The sequence below is a fragment of the Aethalodelphis obliquidens genome, unplaced genomic scaffold (genome assembly GCF_003676395.1).
Source record: "Aethalodelphis obliquidens isolate GAN/ISIS:26980383/991018 unplaced genomic scaffold, ASM367639v1 scaffold30, whole genome shotgun sequence".
Taxonomy (NCBI): domain Eukaryota; kingdom Metazoa; phylum Chordata; class Mammalia; order Artiodactyla; family Delphinidae; genus Aethalodelphis; species Aethalodelphis obliquidens.
The window spans coordinates 9,304,154-9,327,497 of NW_020837974.1; the positions used below are offsets into that span (position 1 = coordinate 9,304,154).

The 23,344-nt window shown below is 57.5% G+C and overlaps 1 long non-coding RNA gene across 1 annotated transcript; it reads right to left on the reverse strand.

Moving 5' to 3' along the window:
• Positions 1-16,964: 16,964 nt before the first annotated feature.
• LOC113630276 (uncharacterized) lies at positions 16,965-21,882 on the reverse strand. The gene is made up of 3 exons (XR_003436885.1): positions 21,766-21,882; positions 18,368-18,490; positions 16,965-18,239 (listed from the first exon to the last, which is right to left on the reverse strand). It is a non-coding gene; the product is annotated as an uncharacterized LOC113630276 (long non-coding RNA).
• Positions 21,883-23,344: the final 1,462 nt, after the last annotated feature.

Consider the following 23,344-nt stretch of genomic DNA (forward strand, 5'->3'; position numbering starts at 1 on the left):
CTCCCTCTAGGAGCCGCAGTCCTCTGGGCCCTGCTCCTTCCTAGCCCTGGGAGGGGCCCTCAGGGGCAGCTGTCACCATTCATATGGGGTGGGGGGGAAGGAGAGTACGGTGAACAGGCGCTCAGGGTGGTGGGGGCCTGCCCTCCTTCTCCATCTGCCCAGGGGCCCAGCTTCCCCTCTGTTTCCTCCCTCTGAGTTGAGAATTGGGATGAAGGGCTTTGACCATGCTCTCAATCCACCAACACTGTTGGAGGCCTCCTTGGTGCTAGGTGCTTGGGGTGAACTCTGGTTGTGCCGTTAACAGGTTCTGGTGCCTTGGATCACTTACTTCCTGCTTCTGGCCTCAGTTTTCCCCTCTGAGGAATGGGGTTGGACTTGAGATGTTGACGTGGCCTTCCAGCTCTTGCTGGGGTGAAGCTCACCTCTCGCCCTTGTGTGCAGGCCCCCTGACACACACACACACACACACACACACACTTCTAAGGCCACAGGGCTCCCTGACCAGTCCCCGAGCTGTGACCATGGCAGTCTTTCCAGTCTCCAGCCTGGTGGGCCTTGTCACCAACAGTGAGAGGGTGGGGGTGGGGGGTGGAGGTCTCCCTTCCTCCCCCTCAGCCCCTCTTCAGGGCCAAGCAGCAGGGAGCTTGTCAGGGAGTGAATCCTCCCAGACAAACCAGGCCAATCAACAAACAGACGACCAAAATAACAAGGAAAGATTATGAAACCCAGATTCAGGGAAAGAGGCCACTCCAAGCCTCTCTCCAGGACGGGGGGCAGTGAAATCGGGCCAGGCCTGTGGGTCAGAGCCGGCCTGGCCCAGACTATCTTTGTACTGTCTGGGGGATGGGGGCTGATGAAATCCCAGCTGTGTTTCACCAAAGCACTTACCCCTTAAGCCCGGGCTCCATGTGGTGCAAATTCATTGTCACTTAACTCATCACTCAAGGCTCTGAGCCGCACCCCTCCCCCTTCCCAAGAAAGACAAAAACACACAGTCTCTGGCACAAGGGGGAGGTGGGCGTAAGGGGCCGTGACAGGCAGGCTGGCTGTCTTGACCTGAGCCGCCCCCAGCGGGCAGCTGGCCCCTGCATCTTCCCACCTCCTTCCATCCAGCCCAGGCTTCCTCAAAGGCAGGCTGCCGTGCAAGCCCCGCTGAGGTCAGGTTGGGAGCCTGGGGTCACTGACATCCTCCCCACACCCCCAGCCAGCGCTGGAAACAGGAACCTGATGAGCCCCGAAGCGTGTGCGCAGGAACGCCTGGAGGTCACCACGTGGCAGCGTGACACGCGGATGTGTCCGCGCCAACGACACAGGCAATTTCCATCTGCTTTATGTCCTTGTTGCTTTTCACGTTTGTCGGTTTGTACCTGGTATTCTGCACCTCAGGGCTGTGCTGGGGTTGGTGAGGGGAGAATCAGACTGGATGGGAAGTGCTTCTGCCGGGGCATTTAGTCTTTATCAGATGCGGGGACGGAGACCACTGCTTTTACAAACTGCACTTACCCCCCTGTGGCTTCCTGAGCCAGGTGGCCACGGCCGAGGGCGCGTTCGGTGCTGGGCTCCCCCAGCCCGCCCCACCTGCGTGGGCACCGATCCCTCAAGCCCTTATTTTAGCCGACACCAGAATGGCTTTTCTCAGGAGGGCTTCAACTGGGACAGAGCAGGCCCCCGACTGCCGTCTTATCCCATGTTGGGTGCCTCTCTCTCCCCCTAGACCGTGGGAGGCAGGGTGGGGGGTGACCCACCCTGGATCCTCAATGCCTGGCACGGGGTTCGGCCTAGAACCCAAGTGCGGCAAATGCTTGTTGAATGAATTAATACATTTCTCAAGTGACCTCAGAGTGCTATTTGCATTATCTACACGCCAGATTTATCCAGAGCGGCGGCTCCCCAGATAAATATTGACAATCTGGCTTTTGTATGTTCTGCAGTCAGGGACAAAGCTCCCTTTCTGATCTGGGCAGGAAGGAAAGCTCCAGTCCCTAGAGACAGATGACCCCTGAACCCTCCTCTCACCACATCGGGGATGCCTGTGACCCCCTTTGCTCTCGTGACTTCTCTGCTGGGCCGCCCCGTTAGCTTTGGTTTCTGGTCCCCGGAGCGGGGGGCAGTGGGGGGGGCAGCAGGGTGGAGCTGCAGGATTTTGCTTTCCTGGGCAGGGCCAGGCAGTTCCCGAAGCAGCGGAGTTGTTTGGGTGCAAACATTTCCCTGCATTGTCTGGCTTCAGAAGGCAGCCAAAAGTCTAGGCAGGAGGGAGGGAGCGGCAACAGGATTTTTCTCCCCTCCATCCCTAAGAAGACAGGAGGCTCAAAGCACACATGTGGGGCTTGGGAGGTCATGTCAGGCCCAGGGGGATACAGAGGAACGAGGAGCAGACAGAATAGGGGGCTCAGCTGGGCAGGGCTGGGGAGGCAGGTGGATTGATCTTTGATTCAAGTCCAGCCAAAGGATGAGGCTGTACCTGCCCCAGGGGATGCCTGGAGATGCTGTCATTTCCTTGCAGCCTGGGTTTTCCAGACCAGCCATGGTTTTCTCTTCTGATGCAGCAGAGAGCCGACCTCCCGTCTCGGCTAAACTTGCCCCTCCTCTGAGGCTTCTGCTCTTTGACACCTTTTCCAGGGTAGGTGGCTGTGAAGATGGGGCCTCCAGGAGGCTGAGAGAGGGACGTCCAAGCAGTATGTTACTTAGGTCTCAAAAAATGCCTGAGTTACAGATGGGGAAGCTGTGGCTCAGCAAGTAGCTGGGACGGAAGAGCCCAGAGCCCTCCGCTGCTGTAAGGTCCCGATGCCCAGACCACCTGCCCCTGTGGATCTCCAAGGTCCCTGCTCTCTCTGTCTTGGGGCCTTTTAACAAGATGCTCCCCTGACTTCTGCTTTTCCTCCCTGGAATTCCAGAAAGACGCTCCTCTGTGTCAAGATGGCAGTGGGCAATGCCACTTTGCATTTTGAGTGTGTTTCCCAAGTGATGCTTCATGGAATGTTGTTTTGGGAGAGAAAAAAAGATTCTGGACCCAATAAGCTGGGGAAACACTGGATCTGACAAAGTCAGACAGGCTTCTCTCTTGCGGGACTTCTCAGAGCCTTTAAGTGTCTACTTTGCTCTACTAAGAAGGAGCCCCGGTGTGCAGTGTTTCCCATACTTATTTGATACTGGTGCCATTTTTCCTCCTGAAATCTTTCCTGGGAAAAGTGGGACATACTTTGGGCCATGCAGGTTTTGAGGACACCTCAGGAGTTCTTGGACTTGAAATGTCAAGTCACCCAGCAGAGATGGTGGCTGTGGGTAAAGATGCTTCTTTTATCATGTCGAGTGGGAAATTATCCTTTCGACATCGGAGGAAGTTGGCCAGTGGAGGTTCCCTGGTGTCAAGCAAGTGTGGAGATCTGGCCACAGGATTTGCCTTCTTTTCCTTGGCACTGAATGGAGAAGAGCTGGCAGGTGGACAGAACAAGGAGGTAAGGACAGACCTTGTTCGTCTCTCTAATTTATTTTGAAAGTATGAGTCATGATTCTGTCATCTGTGACCAAGACTGGGCAAGACCCAGGCAGTTGGGAAGTTGGATTTCACTCATCAAGTTGGTGTGAAGTTCTGGAAAGGGTGATCCCAGCTTCGGGAGAGATCTGATTCCAAGACCAGATTTGGGGGTGAGTTACCAGGACTCAGGACATGCTGGGTTCTTACCATGTAGCTCCCTGTCCCCTCCTGAGAGCTGGAGTCCCCGGACCCCACTGGCAGGCTCAGTTCTGCCCCAAACTCTGGGGCCGGGCCTGACCTCAGCTAGGACGTTTCTGAAGGAGCCAAGTTCAATGCCCAATCTTATGTCCTGGTTCTAATAACGGAGGCTCAACTTTGCTTCCAGGGCCTCTCTCACCGATTCTTCCCCAGCATGAGTCCTGAACCCCAGCTGTGTGCTGGGGACCTTCTTGCCTGCTACTGGATGTCCCCCACTCTGCCCTCCTGCTTGGTTCCCAGGTCCCAGATTCCTGACACTAAATCCCACTGACCTGCTGGACCCTCTTCCTCCCATCAACTCTGGCTCCTCTTTGCATCTGCCTGGGCCCCAGGCCCGCTGGATGGGCTTTTTGCAGGTGATGTTGTGTGAGAGTCCACGCCACCTCAGAGGGAGTCCAGCTGCAAAGCCCAGAACTCTTCCGGTCTGCAGCTTTCTTGGACGCCAGCCAGGCAAGAAGGAACCATTCAACTCAAGCCTGGGGATAAGACCAGGCCTCTTGAAACTCATTCACTCGCTTGTTCATTCATTCAGTTACTTATTATTGCTATCAGCGTTTGTAGACTCAAGCAAGATCACACTCTAAGTCAGTGGTGCTCAAACTTGAATGGGCAGCATAGGGCCCTGCAGAGCTTATTAAAACACAGACCATTGATTTAGTAGGTCTGTGGTGGGGCCGATCATTTGCATTTCTAACAAGCTTCCAGGTGATGTTGATGCTACGCGTCTGGGGACCGCAAAGGGGGGAGAGGTCAAAGCTATTATCAAATAATAAAAGCCCACCTATGGACTATCTTACCAGGCCATTGAAACCAGAAGCTTCCACAAGACAGGTCTGGATGGAGTGAGGCTGTGGAAGGACCTGGACCTGAGCAGGGAGAGGGGAGACGAACCGAAAGACAGACAGAGACCCAGAAGGCTGGTTGGGGACGCAGAGGACAAGTCTGCCTGTTTCCTTGGCTGGACCAGCCCTGGAGGTCAAGGTCTGGGGCAGGAGGGAGGCAGGCAGGCCTAGGAAGTCTGGGGCCACGCAGAGCGGAGGCTGGGATTTGGCCTCCGGCCCAATGCACCTGACCCGTAGGTCTGGGAACAATGGCTAGGCCAGTGCTGCCTGGCCTGCTGCCGGGCACATCTCTGTTTTCCTTCCCGGCTCCCATCTCCCCGACCTCTCCTCGCTCACTCTCTCTCTGGCAGGCCCATGCTGTCCGCTGGACCCTGGACAGCACATTCCTTCGTGCTGATCTCTTCCCAGTGGCTGCAAGCACACGTTCTCACAGTGAGGCTAGAAGAGAGGCCAGGGGCTGCGGAGATGCGGACGGGGGCTCAGGCCGGCCCCCCTGGGGCCCTGGACCCTCATTCAGAGACCAGAGGGCACGCGGGGGGAGGAAGGGGTTCCCTAGTACCCAGCCAGCCCTGGGAACTTGGACCGCTTCCTCCCCAACCTTGTGTTTCCTGCTGTTAGGTGAGCAGCAGACATTGCGGGCCCCACGCACAGCGCCCTCTGTAGAGGGTGGCCCTGGTCCAGTTGGCGCCGGGCATGATCTGTCCGCCTTGGAGGAAGGCTCAACGCCATAGAGGAATGGTCCCTTCTGGAACAGGACCTTCCCCTGGGTCAGGCCACCATTCCTGGGAGTCCTGTACTGCCTCTCTCTTCCCCATACCTGCACGGCCCTGACATTCAGAGGGACCTGCTGTCCAGGCTGGCAGCAGAGAGGTTAGGGGCTCATGTCCTGGTCCCCCTGGAGTCTTTCCTGAGCCGTTTATGCTGGGCCAGGTCTCTGCCTTGGGGTCAGGTTCAAGGTTCAATTTGGGGCTGGTGTCAGGATCAAGGTTTAATTTGGGATTGGGATTAACGTCAGAGTTCAGCCTGGGCTGGGCTCAGGTGTCAGCCTACATTTCAGGTTAGAGTTCAGTCTGAGAGTGGAGTTGGGGTTCAATTTGGTGTCAGGCTCAGTCTGGGGTCATGCTGGGGCTTCGCCTAGGGGGGGTGTTGGGCACTCTGGGTTTGGGGTTAAGGCTTGGACCCCAACACAGACTAGGTCCTCAGTGTGTGGACTGGACCCTGTGTGGAGCTGACTGAGGCACGTATGTGTTAAGGTGATCCCTGTGCTCTCCCCACTGTCTTCCTGCCCCCAGTGACCACCCCCCCCAGCCCCTCAAGCTGCTCCCTGACTCCTGAAGCCTCATAACAGGGCCAGAGGCAGAATGAGGCCTGGGGCTGGGCTTGGCGGCCGGAGAGAGTGTCCACTTCAGCTCTTTCTTCAGCAAAATGTGTCCTGATACCTGGGCTGAGCCCAGGGACACAGCGGGTACCACAGAGTCCCTCAGCCCTCTCTGGGCCTGTTTCCCTGTCTCAGAAGCTCAGTGCTGGTGAGCTGGGCTGACCCGCAGAAACGTGGGTCTGCAAGAGGATTGGAGGGGGGACGGCGGGTGGGGGCCACTTCTAGAGCTCTGGCCTGGAGGGAGGGGCTGCCCTGGGCAGGGGAGGGAGGAGGGGCAGGCAGGACAGACCTTCCTGGGAGCCCGCTGGGGGAAGGTCTGTAGCCAAGGAGGCATCTATTGTCCCTTAGGACAATCTATTGTCAGCCAGAGGTGGCTGACAGTGCCACCTCTGTAAGCAAAGGGCCTCCTTCTGTGGCGTGGAGCCTCCCACACGACAAACGTGGCTTAAATGTTAGGTCAGTAAGAGGTCCCAATCCTGGCACTGGACTCCAGAGGCCCTGACACCTGCTCATCAGCAGGGCCCCAGAACACCCCAGCAAGCCCCCTGCACGCAGGAGGGCAGGTCAGAAGCCCGAGGCTGCCCTTGGCCTCTGATCCTTCTCTTGTTCTCTTAGCTCGGCCCCCTAATCTGGCCTCCTCCTGTCAAAGCCGCAGACACAAAGAGAAGCCCAAACTGACGTCAGGTGAAGCGTCCACAGGGCCTCTGTCTCTCCCAGAAATTTGACTCCGGTGCCCAGCGTGGATGTCTGTGGTTTTTAAAAGGTGAAAATGGCCCATAACCCTGCTCTGTGTCTCCACCGAAACCTGGCAAGATGCGTAGCTTGGGGGAAGATGGGCTCCAGGGTTCTGGTCCTAGACCAGAGCTGGGCTGGACTGGTGAGCCCCTTCCCCTCTCTGAGGTCCCCCCGACCCCTCTCCCCTGTTCCAGCTCCCTGGCAGACCCCAGCATCCCACGCTCTCCGCTGTCCCTAGCAGCTCCTGTCCCCGACCCTCCTGCCCCTTCTTCCTCCCAGCTCCTCTCCACGGCTAAGGCCCTGACCTTCTCGGCCCTTCCCATGCTGAGGCCCATTGCCCAGTCCCCCTGGGGGCTACCTGGTTCATGGACCTCTGGGTGCCCCTCCCCGCCAAGGCCCCCGCCACCCCAGCCCTGAGCCTGGACGCAGAAGGTGCTCCGTGAGCCTTTGCTGGCTCAGGATGGATAAATTCCTCCTCGAATCTGCCTTTGCTCATGCTTTGCCCTGCTTCCATGTGGACATTTGAACCACGGATTTCTGGGAACCATTCTGTGCCACGAGCAGGGGCTGCTGGGAGGAGCCCAGGGAGCCAGATGGCCATTGTGCCCTCGGTCAGCATGACCTGGTCCAGCCCAGGGGTGGCCCCTCCAGGCAGCGGGCTGTGATGGCCAGGCTCTTTCAGGGTGAGCACATGGTCATCAGGCCAGTCCTGCTTCCTGATGCCTGCCCTGGGCACTAGAGCCCCTCCCTTGACATCAAGGGGCCCACAGTCCAGGATGTGTGTGGAGAGGAAAAATCCTCAGTCTCTGATTCTTGCTCCAAGCCGTCTCGATTTCTGCTGCAGACTCATGGCCACTGCCAGGCTGTACGATGATTCCTGTGGGCCAGGGTCCCCCACACCATGGTCAACCTGACCATGACCTTGCCTTACTTAATCCCCTTGCTTTCCTGTCATTTATGGAATATGGTCCAACCTGCTGACGTCAGCTACCCACACCCATACTTTCTATTCCCTGTCCATTCATCACTTCTCTGGCTCCTGCCAGGACTGTTCCTATCTCTGAGGCTTTACCTGGTCCCTCCTCAGGCCTCACGTCTCAGCTAAGGCAGGGGTAACCTGCACCCCTGCCTACCCAGGTGCCCCACTAGAACTTGAGGGCCCCTAAGTGTGGTCGGTGTCTGGCAGCCCTGGGCTTGTCCTCAGAGCACTGTGCCATGAGTGTCTGTGCTGCTGAGTCACTGTATGATCCGGCAGGAGCCAGTATCCTTTGCCCCCTTGTATTCATGAGACCACTGAGGCCTAGAGAGGGGAAGTGACCATCCCAAGGTCACACGGGCATTATAGCTCACCCTCTGATTCATCTTTGCAATTTTCCTTTTGTCGATCTATTGTTGTCTCTACCTGTGCTCCCCTGAATGGGCTTCACAGAAGACTGGACTGTTGGGGAAAACACCTCTTCCAGGAGGCTTTCCCCCAACTCCCCAACCTTCCAAGGCATGGACACAGGCTGCTGACCAGATACCTTGGCAACAGCTGCCTGGCGTGGTACCCGTGAGCATCCTCATCAGAATCTCACCTTCACCTCTGTTGCCCTCTGACCATGGGCAAGTCCTCGTCTTTTCTTTTTAAACCCCAATTTACCTTTTTTATAGAACGAAGGCCTTGAACTTGCTGAATTCTGAGGCTCTGCTTTGGAACTAGGGGTTGGTCAGGCGCGCAGAGCCCAGGGTCTTGGTGGCTTCCTGCCGTCAGGACAAAGTGTAACGGGAAGACCTCGGAGCGGGAGGCAGCAGTCCTGGGTGAGAGTCTGCATCGACCTCTCAATAACTGTGTGGTCTCAGGCAAATTCCACTCCGGGCCTTCATTTCCGAAGAAACGGGGAAACCTGCCAGGCTTGGCTTCCTTCAAGGGTAATTAAGCGCGACCGTGGCTTTGAAGGTGTTTGCTGAGTTGAACAGCACCGTGCAGGTGGATGTGCCGGCTCCGCGGCCCACAGCGCTCCTCCCAGGGCCTGGCTCAGAAAGCCTGGGCAGATGATCCCCATGTGGCACCCTGCCGAGGGAACGTGGCAGGTGACTGGGCGCTGCGTCCCCAGGCGACTTGTACGGGCAGCATTCCCGGCAGTGCATGCTCTGTTCCCAGCTGGTCCCACTGCTGGGCAGCGCAACACCGCCCCCCCGCCCCCCCATGGGAGGGAATGGGGGAGCCACCTGGCACTGACCCAGCCTGGCTGGCCTCCCACCCCATGTTTTGTTCGCAGAGTTTGGAATGTCCTGGGACGCGGAGCCAGGCTCTCTGGGGGGACACTGGTGCCATCTCCTTGATCTCATTGCTGGACAGGTTTCTCCCTCATTGCAGCTTGGGACGCGGCAGGCTCCCAGCCCCAGCTGCTGCCAGTTCCACTCCGTCTGTGTCTGTCCCAGCACTGGCAGCCAGCAGCCATGCAGCTGGGAGCTGGGGGGCTTCCTGGAAGGTGTGGGGGGGCAGTTCTCCCAGGCCGTCTGCCGTGGGCCCCGGGCACGCCTTGAACAGGCTCCCTACAAACCCTTTCCATCTGTTCTTATTCACAAAGTCCTTTGCCCGTGAACCCCTGATACTGGGGGTCTGTTTGAAACGATGTTCTCAGGACCTAAGGGACTTGGGAGGGGCAGAGTGGGCTAACTGCTCGGATTTCTGGTCTCCTTAGAGGGACAGTCTGTGCACAGAGTGAAAAGACACGTGTATGTGTGTGTGTGTGTGTGTGTGTGTGTGTGTGTGTGTGTGCGTGCGTTTGCACGTGCATGGAGTCTTTTTTTGAGCTCCTAGTTTTTAGTATCCCTAGACTTGATTCATTGCAGGAAGTGGTTGGGGGGAAGGGCTAGGGAGGTCAGGGGTTTAGTTCAGGAAAGAGTCCATCCTCTCCTGGACAGCACTTGCCTCTGGGTGGCTGGATGCTCCGTACCCCGACTTGGGCCCACCTGGCTTGAGAGAGGTATGGTGCGGCTAATCCTGTTGTCAGAAATGTGCAAATGTGCGTGTGTGCGCGTGTGCGTGTGCACACACACGCACACGCACACACACGAGTCATTCCTGAGCCCCCAGGTCAGGAAGGAGATTGATTCATCCTCCCCTAGCTACGGGACACTCCTGGTGTACGTAGCTCACACCTGGCTGGGGCGTGGGGCCTGGGCGTCCTGGCAGTAGAAGAGGGAATCCTCTCTGGGGGTGCAGATCCCTGGAGGGACCCTGTGGTCTGTCCTCAGCTTGGGCAATCCCTGCTCTGATGTAGGTCAACACCCGCCCCAGGCTCGGGTAAACGCTCTTCTTTCCACATCATTAATGAGGAGACTAAGTAAGTCAGCGCCTCTGGCAGGCCCCCCAGCCCCCCGGCAGCCTGGCTGGAGCTATTAATATTGCTGCGTTTATGACGCCCCTGGCCCCGCCGAAAGGCTCCTCTCTCTCTTCGCTATTGGAATGAATTTTGTGAATCAGAAGGGGCGGGGGTGGAGAGGCAGCCTGTTGGAATCCAGGACGATGACATCTCCACCTCCTCCTGCGGCGGGTCTCACTCACTAATTCTATAAAACAGTCACCGTGTCCAGCCCAGCCAGGGGCCGCTTGCCTAGCCGGGCTGCCTCATACCTCTGCTATGCTCTACCTCCCCGGGGGGGCGGGGGGGCGGTGCTGGCCCCGGCGCCAATGATTCAGGCCCCCTGACACCTTGCACTGATGTCAGTGGGAACCGAGGCCTCGGGCCCCGGGACCTTCTGGCCTGTTGCCTGGGCCCCCGCCCTGCACAGGGCTTGGCCTCGGTTAGTGCCTCTCGTGACCTTCCCATGGACGAGGCCTGGCTGGGGGAGGAGGCCACGCCAGACAGCCTCTCCCTCACGCTGTCCCTTTTCTGAAAGCTGCCCGCACTGGCGCCCGGCCGTCCCCGGCCTCCTCGGGTTTCGAGGACTGTTCTAAATTTAATATGGGGGAATTCGGGGAATTTGTGAGCAAGTCCCCAGAGAACTGTGGCTGCCCTGAGGGCAAGGGTCCCTGCTTCTTCCCACCCTCCCCTAATTCTCATTTCTCTAATTGTCTATGTGGGCAGATCCCCACTGGGCAAACTCACTCCCTGAAGGGCTGGGCAGGGTGCCTGCACTTCTTACCTTTGGAGAAGGGTTTTCCCCCTCCACACCCCCGCCAGGGAGGAGACTTTTATACCAACATATTCTCTTGTCATTTGAAAAATGGTTTGCAAATATTTTCTCCCATTCTATGAGTTGTCTTTTCACTTTCTTGATAGTATTATTTGAAGCACAAAAGTTATTAGTTATGATGAAGTCCAATTTATCTATTTTTTCCTCGTGCTTTTCGTTTCATATCCAAGAAACCATTGCCAAATTCAAGGTCATGAAGATTTATCTCTATGTTTTCTTCTAAGAGTTTGATAGTTTTAGCTTTTACATTCAGGTCTTCAATCTATTTGAAGTTAATTTTTGTTTATGGTGTGAGGTAGGGGGTCCAGCTTTATTCTTTTGCTGTGGCTATCCAGTTGTCCCAGGACCATTTGTTGAAAAGACTATTCTTTCCTCATTGAATGGTCTTGGCACCCATGTCAAAAATCAATTAACTGTAGGGACTTCCCTGGTGGTCCAGTGGCTAAGATTCCACACTCCCAGTGCAGGGGGTCGGGTTTGATCCCTGGGCAGGCAACTAGATCCCACACGCACGCCACAACTAAAGATCCCGCATGCCGCAACGATGATCTTGCACGAGGCAACGAAGGTCCCATGTGCTGCAACTAAGACCCGGCACAGCCAAATAAGTAAATAAATAAAAATCTGAAAAAGTCAATTAACTGTAAACATAATGGTTTATTTCTCAATTCTATTCTACTGGTCTCTATATCTATCTTTATGGCAGTAATACAAGGTCTCGATTACTATAGCTTTGTAGTCAGTTTTGAAATCAGGAGTTGCGAGTCCTCTGACTTTGTTCTTCTTTTTCAAGATTGTTTTGACTATTTGAGATTCATTGTGTTTACATTTGAATTTAAGATGAGTTTTTCCATTTCTGCAGAAAACACCATTGGGATTTTGATAGGGATTGCACTGAATCTATTTTTGGAAACATTGTCATCTTAACAATATTAAGTCTTCCAATCCATAGACGTGGGATATCCGCTCATTTATTTAGATATTTAATTTCTTTCCATGATGTTGTGTAGTTTTGGGTGTACAAGGCTTGTGCTTCTTTTGTTAAATATATTTAAGCATTTTATTCTCTTTCGTGCTATTGTAAATGAAATTGTTTTTCTAATTTCATTTTTGAATCGAGTCATTTAAACTAGGATTTGACATAAAGCACCAGCCTAAGAATCATTTACCACCCAGCTTGTCAAGAACTTATGGGGACGTCCCTGGTGGTCCAGCGGCTAAGACTCTCCGTTCCCAACGCAGGGGGCCCGGGTTTGATCTCTGATCAGGGAACTAGATCCCACATGCCACAACTAAGAGTTCGCATGGCGCACCTAAATATCCCTCATGCCACAACGAAGATCCTGCACGTGGCCATGAAGATCCCACATGCTGCAGCTAAGACCCGGCACAGCCAAATAAATAAAAAAATATTTTTTTAAAAAAAGAACTTATGTAAAAAGTGAGATCAACATGTGACCCTTAAGCCTAGGTCAGTGGCTTCCCAGTGCCTGCTCTAGGACCCACTGCTGGGGCCCTGGCCTCTAGGGGGACATTTCACCCTCATCCTAGGTCTCCCTGCCTCTGATCTCTCTTTGCCCACACCAGCCTCCTCCCCACTGCCCAAATGATTCTTCTAAATCTGATGCTGTCACTTCCCTGCTTAAAACCTCTGGTGGCTCCCCATCTGGTCCATGGGAGAATCTTGAGCTCTTTGGCCTTCTGTTTAAGACCCTTCATCCTTCATTGCCAGCTCTGTGCTGATAGCCCTTGTGGGTCTTCTCTACGGAGTTGTCCCAGAGGCTGCAAAGCTGTCAGATTCAAGGGAGGCTCAGCGATGCAACCAGATCAGCTGTTCCTCTGCTGTCCCCATCTCTACCTGAGGCAGGTCCAACCTCCTGACTTCCTAGACACATCTTCCTCCCCCACCTCGATTCCCTACATGCTGTTACCAAATCCTATCGATATCACCTACTAAGTTCCCCTTGTGTCCCTCTTATTCATGGCCACCAAATTTGGCCTTTATCCTGGCCTGCTCATAGACTATCAGAATGATCTTTCTACGGCATTGATCGTCCCTCCTTCAAACCTTTGATAACCCCCCATGACCTCCAGGGACAAAGCCTGGGTGCTGACGTTCTGACCTTGCCCACATCTGCCCTCTCCTCAGGCCTGCCTCACGCCCTCTGTGGGGCCCCCTGTGGACCCCCCGACCGTCCCCCCTCCCCAGCTCCATGCCCTTGACAGCTCTTCACCCAGGCCTGCCTGGCAAACTCCGGCCCCTTATGCCAGACTTGCCTCTTTAACACGGCATCCCCACCTCCCAGGTGGAGGGAATCCCTCGTCCCAGATGGCAACCATGGCAACCGGGACACTCCGTCTGTCCCTCTCCCTCAGCCAGGACCACGCTTGGTTTTCTTCCATACCACAGAGCCTGGCATGGGCCTGGAAGAGAGCGGCCATCGGCCAATATTTGCTGAACAATGACGCCACGAGACGCTTTGGAAAAGGCTGAGTTCACTGAGCCACAGTCATGCTCAGTTCTTTCTTTTTTTTAAATAAATAAAATTATTTATTTATTTATTTTTGGCTGTGTTGGGTCTTTGTTGCTGAGTGCTGACTTTCTCTAGTTGCAACGAACGGGGGCTACTCTTCGTTGTGGTGCGCGGGCTTCTCACTGTGGTGGCTTCTCTTGTTGCGGAGCATGGGGCTCTAGGTGCGCAGGCTTTAGTAGTTGTGGCACGCAGGCTCAGTAGTTGTGGCTTGCGGGCTCTAGAGCGCAGGCTCAGTAGCTGTGGCGCACGGGCTTAGTTGCTCCATGATATGTGGGATCTTCCCGGACCAGGGCTCGAACCCGTGTCCCCTGCACTGGCAGGCAGATTCCTAACCACTGCGCCACCAGGGAAGCCCTCGTGCTCAGGTTTGAGTGCTGTGATGAGTTGAGGAGTGGCTGGTGGGTCTCCAGGAGGCAGCGGCCTGCAGGAGCCAGCATTCTTTGCCCCCTTTGGATTCGTGAGACCACTGAGGCCTGGAGAGGGGGAAGGGACAGTCCCAACGTGGCTCTAGCTGTCACGCAGGGCTCTGAGCCCTGCGTCCTGAGAGGGCCTCTGCCTGGGTGTTCCCCACCTTCCCAGCACCTCCCGATCAGGACTCCCCCGGCCAGTCATGTCCCTGTCCCCCTGGCAGCTGGGCTCTGGTCACCTCCACTTCCTGTCCTTGTCCTCACCCCGCTGCCTGCTCCACTTTGGCCCCCACCCTGCTGCTCCCTGGTGACCAAGGGCCTCTTTGCTCATTAATCTCAGGGCCTGAACCAGTGGGATGGAGCCCCCCCGGCCCCCGGCTCCTCCTGGCTTCCCTCATCCTCAGCATCTCTCCAGGACCAGGCCTGGCTCTCTGCAGCCCCCACCTCACAGCCTCCCTGTCCTGCGTGCTGCCACGCAAGCTCTGCTGGACTGTTCTCAGGCACTCTGCTGCTTCTCCATGTCCATGGGTCTCCCCTGCTTGACCGGACATTTATTTATTTATTTATTTATTTTGCGGTACACAGGCCTCTCACTGCTGCAGCCTCTCCCGTTGCGGAGCACAGGCTCCGGACGCGCAGGCTCAGCGGCCATGGCTCACGGGCCCAGCCGCTCCGCGGCATGTGGGACCTTCCCGGACCGGGGCACGAACCCGTGTCCCCTGCATCGGCAGGCGGACTCTCAACCACTGCGCCACCAGGGAAGCCCCGAACATTTCTTAAGGGCAGGGACTCTGTGAGTTTTCTCAGAATCCCCAGAACCCAGCACAGGTCTGGCCCAGGAGGGGCTCGATCAATGGTTTAAAATGGAATTCTGGAATTCTTTGGAAAATGTCTTTATTCTCTGCTTTCCCCTTGCCCAGAGATGAGATATGATTTGAGGGACAAAAGAGTAGCCTTCCGAGGGGGGAGTATATGATTGGATTTGGGGGGGTGGTTTGCGTTACCACTGGGGGAGGTCCTAGGACCTTCTGAGAGCGGGGAGAAGCTATAAGGGGCAGGTACCAAGAAACTTCCCTCCTCTGGACAGCAAGTATTATGGAGCTAATAGCAGAAGGCCCCCCAACCCTGTGTCCCATGCCTCTCCCCTGTCCTGGGGTCCTCTCTCTTCCCTGTGGGTCCTGCCTCTGACCTCCTGGTCCCCAGCACATGAACCTGCTACACAGCCTTGCCTCCAGACACTCACAGCAGCCCCAGGCCCGTGGCGACTGTGTAGCTGGGAGGAAGCTGCCCGCTGGGGTCTGAGCTCCGAGCCCTCACGCTCGGTTCCCGTCTCCGCCCCACTACACCTCCCGCCAGCGCCTAATCACTTCCATCTGCCCCACTGACTAACGGGGCTCCAGCTGTCAAGGTTCTAAAAATTTCCAAATTCCTCCCCACCCTGTCCTTCCAGGCTGTTTCTCCAGTGCTGGCCCCCTGCTGGCACCCCCATGTACCCAACAAGCTGCTCTTCCCCACGCCACACCCAGTAGGGCAGCGGGTGGCAGAGGGGGGCTTCTGCAAGGGGCTGGACAGGAAGGGCCTCTGGACCCCTCTCCCCCTGGGGAAGGCCCTGACAGCAGCAGAGAATATGGGAGCTGGAAAACCAGGGTCGAAGGAGCCATCAAGACAACCCTTCCATTTTACAGATCAGGGAAACCGAGGTCCAGAGCCAGCAGCAGAGCTGGGTGTAGAATGCAGGCCTTGGGACCCTGGTCCAGGGCTCTCCTACCTCTGCTGTCACTCTTCCTGTCACCTCTAGCTTTCCCTCTGGGCTGCGGGAAAGGCGGCTTCAGCCCTGGCCCCCCCTGCCCCAGGGACCAGGGCTACTTGGTGACCAGGAGGGGGTCTCTCCATGCCCCTCAACCCCTGGCCTCTTCCTAGCTGGCCTGCTCCTTCCCCCTTCCCTCCCCAGGGTAGCTCCTGAAGAAGTGTTTGTATCTAAAGAGTACTTCCAGGGCAACTTGCCTTCCTGGCGTGTGTGTGTGTGTGTGTGTGTGTGTGTGATGAGAAGGGGAGGGGAGGAGAGGGTTCAGCTATGACACCCTCACCCCCTGTGACCCACAGCCCCTCTGGGTTTATAAGACTTGGGCCCTGGGAGGCTTGATCTTGGACAGAGCCTGAGGATGTCTGCAGGAACCACCCATCCTCCCTTTTATAGGACATCCTCCATGGATGAACTGTGGGAAGGGGCGCAGAGTCCAGTTCCCTCGGCCTAAGGAGGCAGAGGGGTAACCCTATGGTGAATAGCTCCCAGGGGACCCCTCTTCCTTCTTCTGCTCCTCAGAGGACCCTCTCCCAGGAAGTCTCTGACTACACACCTCTGTATGGCCCCCCAACTTCTAAGATGAAATCCTACCCACATGGCAACACTTGCCAGGCTGTGCGTGGCAGCGCCTGTCCACTTCTGCGGCCCCAGCTTGCCCTTCTCCCTGCCACGCCTGCCACATACCTGCCCCTGCACGGCCCTCCACTCCCCACGGCCAGTCCTCTTTACCTGGCTCCCTCCTCCTTCAAGCCCAGCTTGAGGGTCATGCCTCCTCCTCCAGGCAGGCTTCCTTGGGCTGCCAGAGAGAGCCGACCACTGCTCCATGGGCTAGCTCACACCTGGAGCTGACCCACAGTAGCTCGGGTCTCCGTGTGTGTGGTGACCTGGTTCTCAGCCCATGTCCCCTCCAACCACAGAGCAATGCCAGGGAGGGGTCCCTGTGCCTCTGCACTATGGCCTCAGAGCTTGAGCAGGGCCTGGAGCCTGAATTCTTCCCTGCCTGGACTGCCCAGGCCTTTGCAGAGATGTCCGGAGAGGGCCCAGACCTTGGGCTGTTCTGTCCTGGACTTCATTGAGGACCCAGATGGAGAGGGACATGGCAGGGTGGTCAGGGCCAGGCAGGCAGGAGGACAGAGGTACGGCCTAGAGTGGGTGGCCCAGTAACAGCTGCGTGGCAGAGCCAGACAAGACTAGGGTGATGTGGAGGGAGGGAGGGAGGGAGGGAGGGAGGGCCTGGGTCTCTTGCTGAGCACGCCCCACGTGAACCTCTTCCCCCATCACTAAGTCCCTTCTCCTCTGTCTGACACCCTTCCCCTCCCTGTCCCCCTCCCTCTTATTAAGTCCTATCCTAACTGCACCCTCTCCCCCCCATTTCCCCCACTCCGCCCACGCTGGGGCTGGCTTTGCCAGGCATGTTCAGTGCAGCCCCAAGCTGCCGGGCAGCAAGCAGCCGGGCTGCTCCAGGTCCTGGTGCTGTGGCCTCTTCCCAGGATCTGGCCTGGAGCTAGGCGCTTTCTGGGGAGACCTCCGGCTGCCTCCCCCTCCATGGCATGCGGGGAATGCAGCCCCTGCCCATGCCGGCCCCCTCCGCTGCGGGAGAGGAGCTCAGTCCGGTGGACTTTTAAGGACTAAACAGGGAGCGAGCTCTGTCCCTGGCCTGGGTGAGCTGTCCTCGTGTCTGATCCCGTCTTGGAAGGGCTTGGCCGGGTGCCCCAGTGGGGAGAGGTCTCAGCGCTTAGATCAGGAATAGACCAGGGCTGGAATTGTGCCGGCTCTAGCTGGGCCTCTGTCCCTTCTTTGTCCCCACTCGGGTGGTGCTGAGGGCTGAGGACCCCTGCCCCTGTCTAGCAGGGGCTCCAGACCTGGAATTTATGGCCTCTGGTTTGGACCGCCCACCCTGAGCTGGGGCCTCTGGGTTCTTCTCAGAGGGGCCTGGAAATGATGAATGTTACAGTGCCGGGGACCACAGCTACCATTTCCCAGTGCCGGGTCCTTTCTTGACTCAGCCAATGGCCCTTAGTTTTATCATCACTCCCATTTTATAGATGAGAAAACTGAGGCTCTGACACATTATCTTGTCCAATGCCTTACAGCTGGTCTATGGAACAGTCAGGATTTAGTCCTTTGTCTCCCAGTCTCGGGGGACAGAAGATGAGGCAGAGGAAGAGTAACACCTCCCTTTCTGTGTCCCCTGTGATCTTTCCTTTTTCACTGCAGTTTTGGGTAATACTAGCCACCCTCTGATTGTTAGGTAGCTCCTTGCCCGTCTGTGCACATGACTCCTGAGCCCCGTGCTGTGTCCCCTAGGCCCAGAGGCTCTGGCCAACATGATATGCTACTTGGGGCCTTGCGCCCAAACTTTGGGCCTCCCATCCCCAACAGGCCCAGCCTCTCCCCAGAGGCTGGGAATGGCCTGCCCTGCCCTCATCCGTCCTAGGCTGGTATTGGGTCCCTCGTTCCCAGGCGTGACTTTCAGACACTCCACTGCCCAGTTCTGCCCCGTTGCACTGTGGGCTTTGACTTCTCCTTGGGTCCCAGGGCTCCAGGAGGGACGACCAAGTCTGGATCAACGCTGGCGTTGCCCTGTGTAGGGAGGCCTTGACCAGGCGCTTGGCCAGAGTCTGGGGAGAGAACGGACTCATGAGAAAGCCCCGAGGTGCCAGGGATTCCAATTCCTGCTGGAGGGCGCCCGTCCTCTCCCTCGGCCACCGAGGCTGTCCCTCCCAAGGCCAGCCAGCTCTCTCCCCACCCTGCCACTCTGCTTTGTCTCAGCCACTTCCTGGAGAACCTGCAGCTGGACGTGGGATGAGGGACAGGCCGGACTCGCATCCATTGTTTGCTGTATCTTGGCCCCGTTGTCACCTGGAGTTACCTGTGGCCAACCGAGGGAAAAAACCACGGTGGATTTCGGGCCACCTGTGTGTTTGCCAGGAGTTTCACAAATGTTGCCTGTTGACCTCAAGGACCCCCAGGGTAGGGGTTACTCTCTCTGTTTTCCAGATGAGCGAAGCTGACCTCAGAAAGGTCAAATCGTGTAAGAGTGGGTCCAGGAGTTAGATTCAGGTGGGTCTGACCCAAAGCTTGAGCCCTCTCCTCTGCCCCCAGGGCGTCTCAGAGCCCCAGGTCAGGGATGAACACTGCTCGGGGACAGCCCCACTGAGCCCTGGAGAAGGACGAGGAGGTGCTTTCACCCCAGCCTGCAAGGGGTGGGGGGCTTCCCCTCATTGGCTGCAAAACAGCTGCTAGCTGCCCCCCGCTCAGCCTTCCCTGCCCACAGACCCTTCTCCAGAGTCACCTCCCCAGGACGCCTCCCCTCCCTAACCGGTCCAGCCCAGGCCTCCTGCCCCGAGTCGGGAACTGTTTATACCTGTCCTTGGCACAGAGATTCCTCAGGGGACCAGGTGAGCCCGAGGGTGGTCGGGGACCTAGCAACCTCCTTCATCTCTCTTCTCTGGGCAGCTCGTGGTCCCCGACCCCACCCTCTACTGTCACCACTGAGGGAGGGATGAGACTTGGGAATGCTAGTCTGTTGGGGGAGGTACAACCCTGGTCTAGGATGATGGTCTGATGGGGGCAAGGCCCTGTCCTAGGACACTTTCTCAACGTGTGTGTGTGTGTGTGTGTACATAGCCCTGACTCGGGAGGCTGACTTTTCGGGAGACACAGTCTTGGTCTGAAATGATGGTCTGAGGACGGAGGCATTGTCCTAGAAGGAGGCAGTGGGGAGGGAGACCTGCAGTTGACGCGGGGAGAGACGGGAGGCAGCTGAGCGTCTGCTCCTTGACCATCCAGGAGCAAGCCTCGGGCTCAGCCAACCGTGGGGTCCGGGCAGCAGGGTGGGGTGGGCCAGGCCGCTGCAGGGAGGGCGGGCTCTGGGGGTTGGAAGGGGCTCACGGACGGATACAGGGGCTGGGGGGTGGGGTGAGCAGCCTCGGCTGCCCCCGACTCCTGGACACGGAGCAGGTGGCAGGCAGCCTTCCTTGAACGTCCCCACCCCAGCCCCGCCGTCTGGGTCCCAGACGTGGCCTCGGCTGATGGGGCCGTGTTCCCTCCCTGGCCAGCTTGGCGGCCACTTCAGACACGCTTGTGCCTGGATGCCCCCCCTACCCCGCCTCGCCGAGGACAGAGAACACAGTCTGCCTCCCCCGGCTGCCCCTGCCCTGCTAATCCCCAGCAAACGGCCGAGCCAAGAATGTCTTGCATACTCTGGCGGGCGGGCTCTAGCCACGAAGCCTGCTGGAGGGGCATGAATCACAGCCCCCGCCTGCCAAGTGCTCACATGGGACGTGTTCGAGGCTGGCCGTGCCCGGAGTTGATGGGGAAAAGGGAGGGAAGGAGAGCTGGCAGCTGGGATGGGCAGACAGAGCAATTTTGAGGGGAGAGATGTCTGCTGGACCCATCCCTGGTGGCAACACAGAAATTATGTTATAGAATTTTAGAAGCCTGGAATTATGCGGTATTGACTTCTTGGAATTCCACAGGTCTGAAATGCGAGATTCAAGGAATGTCACATTGCACTCCTCCGTCAGCTCGTTGATGCCAAGGCCCCGTTCTGCAGGTGGGGAAGCGGAGGCTCCAAGGGGGCAGAGGGCTCTGCTCCAGGTCACGTGTGGAGTCAGAGCTGGGCTGGGCTGAACCCTGGCCCCCAGCCTTCGGTCTGAGCCCCTTCCAGTCTCACGCGGCAACGGCAGGCAGTGTCCGTTCCAGCCCCCCTCCCACCATGTCTGTGTGCTCCCGGCCGATGGAGAGGGGGGAGCGTTGGGGGCACGGATGCTGGAGGACCTCCTTCTCCTCCTGCCCTGGCCTTACTCCAAGCACAGAAACCACCACGTGGAGACTCCTGCTTCCCTGTCTGCAAAATCCCCCTGCCCAGCCTTCCCTTCCCTTCCGTTCCCAACACGAAGGGAGCCTGCCTGATGCCCAAGCCTGCTCCTCCCATCTGTACCCGCTCACGCACTTGTCCCAAAACTGCCCACTGAGTGCCGGGTGTCCTCCGGGCACAGAGCCCTCCCCACCCCAGAAATCTCCCTGCTCTCCCGTGTCTGCAAATGCTTCCTAGCCCTACATATCACCACTCCCAGTTCTCCCTCATCTTCAAATGAAAAAAGTCCCTCTGGGTACCACCCTCCCTCACCTTCGCCCCCGAGTTTTCTCCATCAATCCATCCACAGTGAAGTTTCTTCACAGGGTTGTCTACACTTCCCATCCCCCACTTCCTTACTGTCCACCCTCTCCAGAACCCTCTCCAGTCTGGTTTCTATCCCCAGTCCTCCACGGATGGAGGAATGGATGCTGGAGTCTTGTGATTAAGTGCCACTGCTCCCCAACCTCGCTGCGCCCCAGCCCCGCCTGTCATAAACCCCCGCCAACCCCGGTCTCTCCCTGCCTCCCCAGACCCTCCCTCTGAGCTCCTCCTCGTGCCGGCGGTCAGCGCAGACCCCCTTCTTGCCTCACCGTCCTCTTCCCTGGGGCCAGCAGCCTGATTATCAAAGAGTAAGGGCTGACGACTGGATCGGATGGCCAGCTCGGCTCTCCCCAGGGCTCCAGACCAGGACGTCCAGAACCGAGCCGATGCACCCACCAGGGTGACCCACAGGCCCTCGGACTCAGCTGGCTGGACTCCCCCTTTCAGGGAAGCTACCCCTACCACCACCTACCTGATTCTTGGGCAGAGATGCGGGCATCACCCGAGACTCATCCTTCTCCCTCACCCCAGTCGACGCAATCCCATAACTTTGTTCTCTCCCCGCTGCCATCGCCTTCATTCTGAGCTCATCTGATCTGGGCCGGACTATTGCAACACCTGCATCGCTGGTCTCTGGCCCTCCACAGGGAGCCAGAGGGAGCTTCTGCACAAGCAAGCTTGACCCTGCCACTCCCCAGTGCAACGCCCTTCACTGGCTCCCCACTGCCCACAGGCCCCATGGGACCCTCTGTGGCCAGGTCCTTGACCATCCCTCCAGCCTGACCCAACACCCCCGCTCTGTATTCCATCCACCTCCAAGCGCCCATCACCCCCGACCAGGCCCTACTGATTCTTGCTTCTAATCTTTCACCTCCCATTCCTTCCCTTTCTCGACAAACTCTCTGTCCGAGTTGAAAGTGCCCTCCTGGTGGTTCCCGTGCTCCTGCAGCACCTGCACTTACCACACTGTATATGTCATCACCGCCTGGCCGCATTCCCCGCTCAAGGGTGAGCTCTGAGAGCAGGGCTCTACCCATCCTTCTGGAGTCTCCACGGCCTGGACCAGAGGGTGTGCTCACCACGAACTTACTGAACACATGAATGAATGAGCCCAGGGGGGCATTCTCCTTGGGGACCCTGCTGAGATGTTGCAATCTGAGTCCCCAGCTGCACTTGCGGCTCTGGTAGGTCTGAGTTCTGAGCATTTTTGCCATGGGCTGATGGCTGGTGTGTGGAAACTTATTCTCCTCTGGGATTTCTAACCCCATGGGAGAGGGGCAGGGCTGGGTGAGTGCCTGGGAACAGGGAGGGCTGGCAGCAGTGGAAGGCAGGAGTAGGTGGTCAGGGGGTCACGGGTTCGTGCCTGGACTGGTACTTGGCTCTGACTCTGGAGGACCAGGGCCTTTGAGGATTTGGCTGGGGAGGGGGCATGAGACCTGTCCCCCAACCTGTTCCAGGCCTGCCCTGGAAGCCCAGGCTGGAAGACCAGTGGGTGGAGGAGCCAGTGGAGAAATGGAGTTTGTGCAACAGCATTCAATATGTTTGCAATAATGGGGAATGGACAAAAATGTTAATTTAATTTTGACAGGGGACAACATCCATGGCTCAGAGCTCTCCGACTGCCACCCTGTCCAGCCTTGCTGCGGAGACTCAGGGAGGGAATGTGGCGGTTGAAGGGTGAGGTAGTCGGGTCTCCCTGTCCCCGGATGTCCCCCTGCTCCCGATCACTGTGCCGTCCTCCATGGAGAAGCCCGCTTAGGGCTTTGAGAGCTGTGCGCCTTCAGGCCGAATGAAGGTGGCTCACCAGGCAAGGGGAGACCTGCTGCTCACTGCATGTGCCTCCCAGAGGAGGGCCTGGGGCTCTGAAAAAGACCCCCAGCTGGGGAGTGCCAGCATCTTCTGCCTTGAGCCTGCATCACCCAAACTATGATCCCCGTGTCTGCCCCAGAGCCCCGGGGGTGGCGTTGGGGTACAGTGAGGGCCAGGGTCCCAGGAGACCTGGATTTGGGAGCCAGCTCAGCTCTTCAGCAGCTGTGTGGCCTTCTCAGAATCACCTCCCCTCTCTAAGCCTCTGGGTCCTCATTAGGAATGTACAGGTTCCCCTAGAGGGGAACGCTCACCCCTGAGCCACTGGTTTGCAGTGCCTAAGTTCCCAGCTGCAGGCAGTGCAGGGGACCTTTGGGTGGGACTGGGGTGAAGGGACTACCAGGGGCTCCGACCCCCACTGCCACCACTTAGAGTACAAGGGGCTGGGATGCTCACCCCCAGATCTCAGGGCTATTGATCTCCCTGCACGTTGGTTTCTGTGTGTCCCTCCCCGTGTCACCTTCGGAGACATTGGGGTGGGGGAAGGACAGGGGTTAGGAACACGGCCCTTCAGGTCCTTCTGGGGCTCTCAGGTGGTGGCGGCTGAGTCACCCCCACTGCCCTCATACCGATGTCACAGGTGCGTTGACGTAGGTTCTCCAGAAAGCAGACCTTGGGACGATGTGTTGGGTGCAGGTCTTTTATTTGGGAGAAGCTTCCAGGAAGCACGGGTAA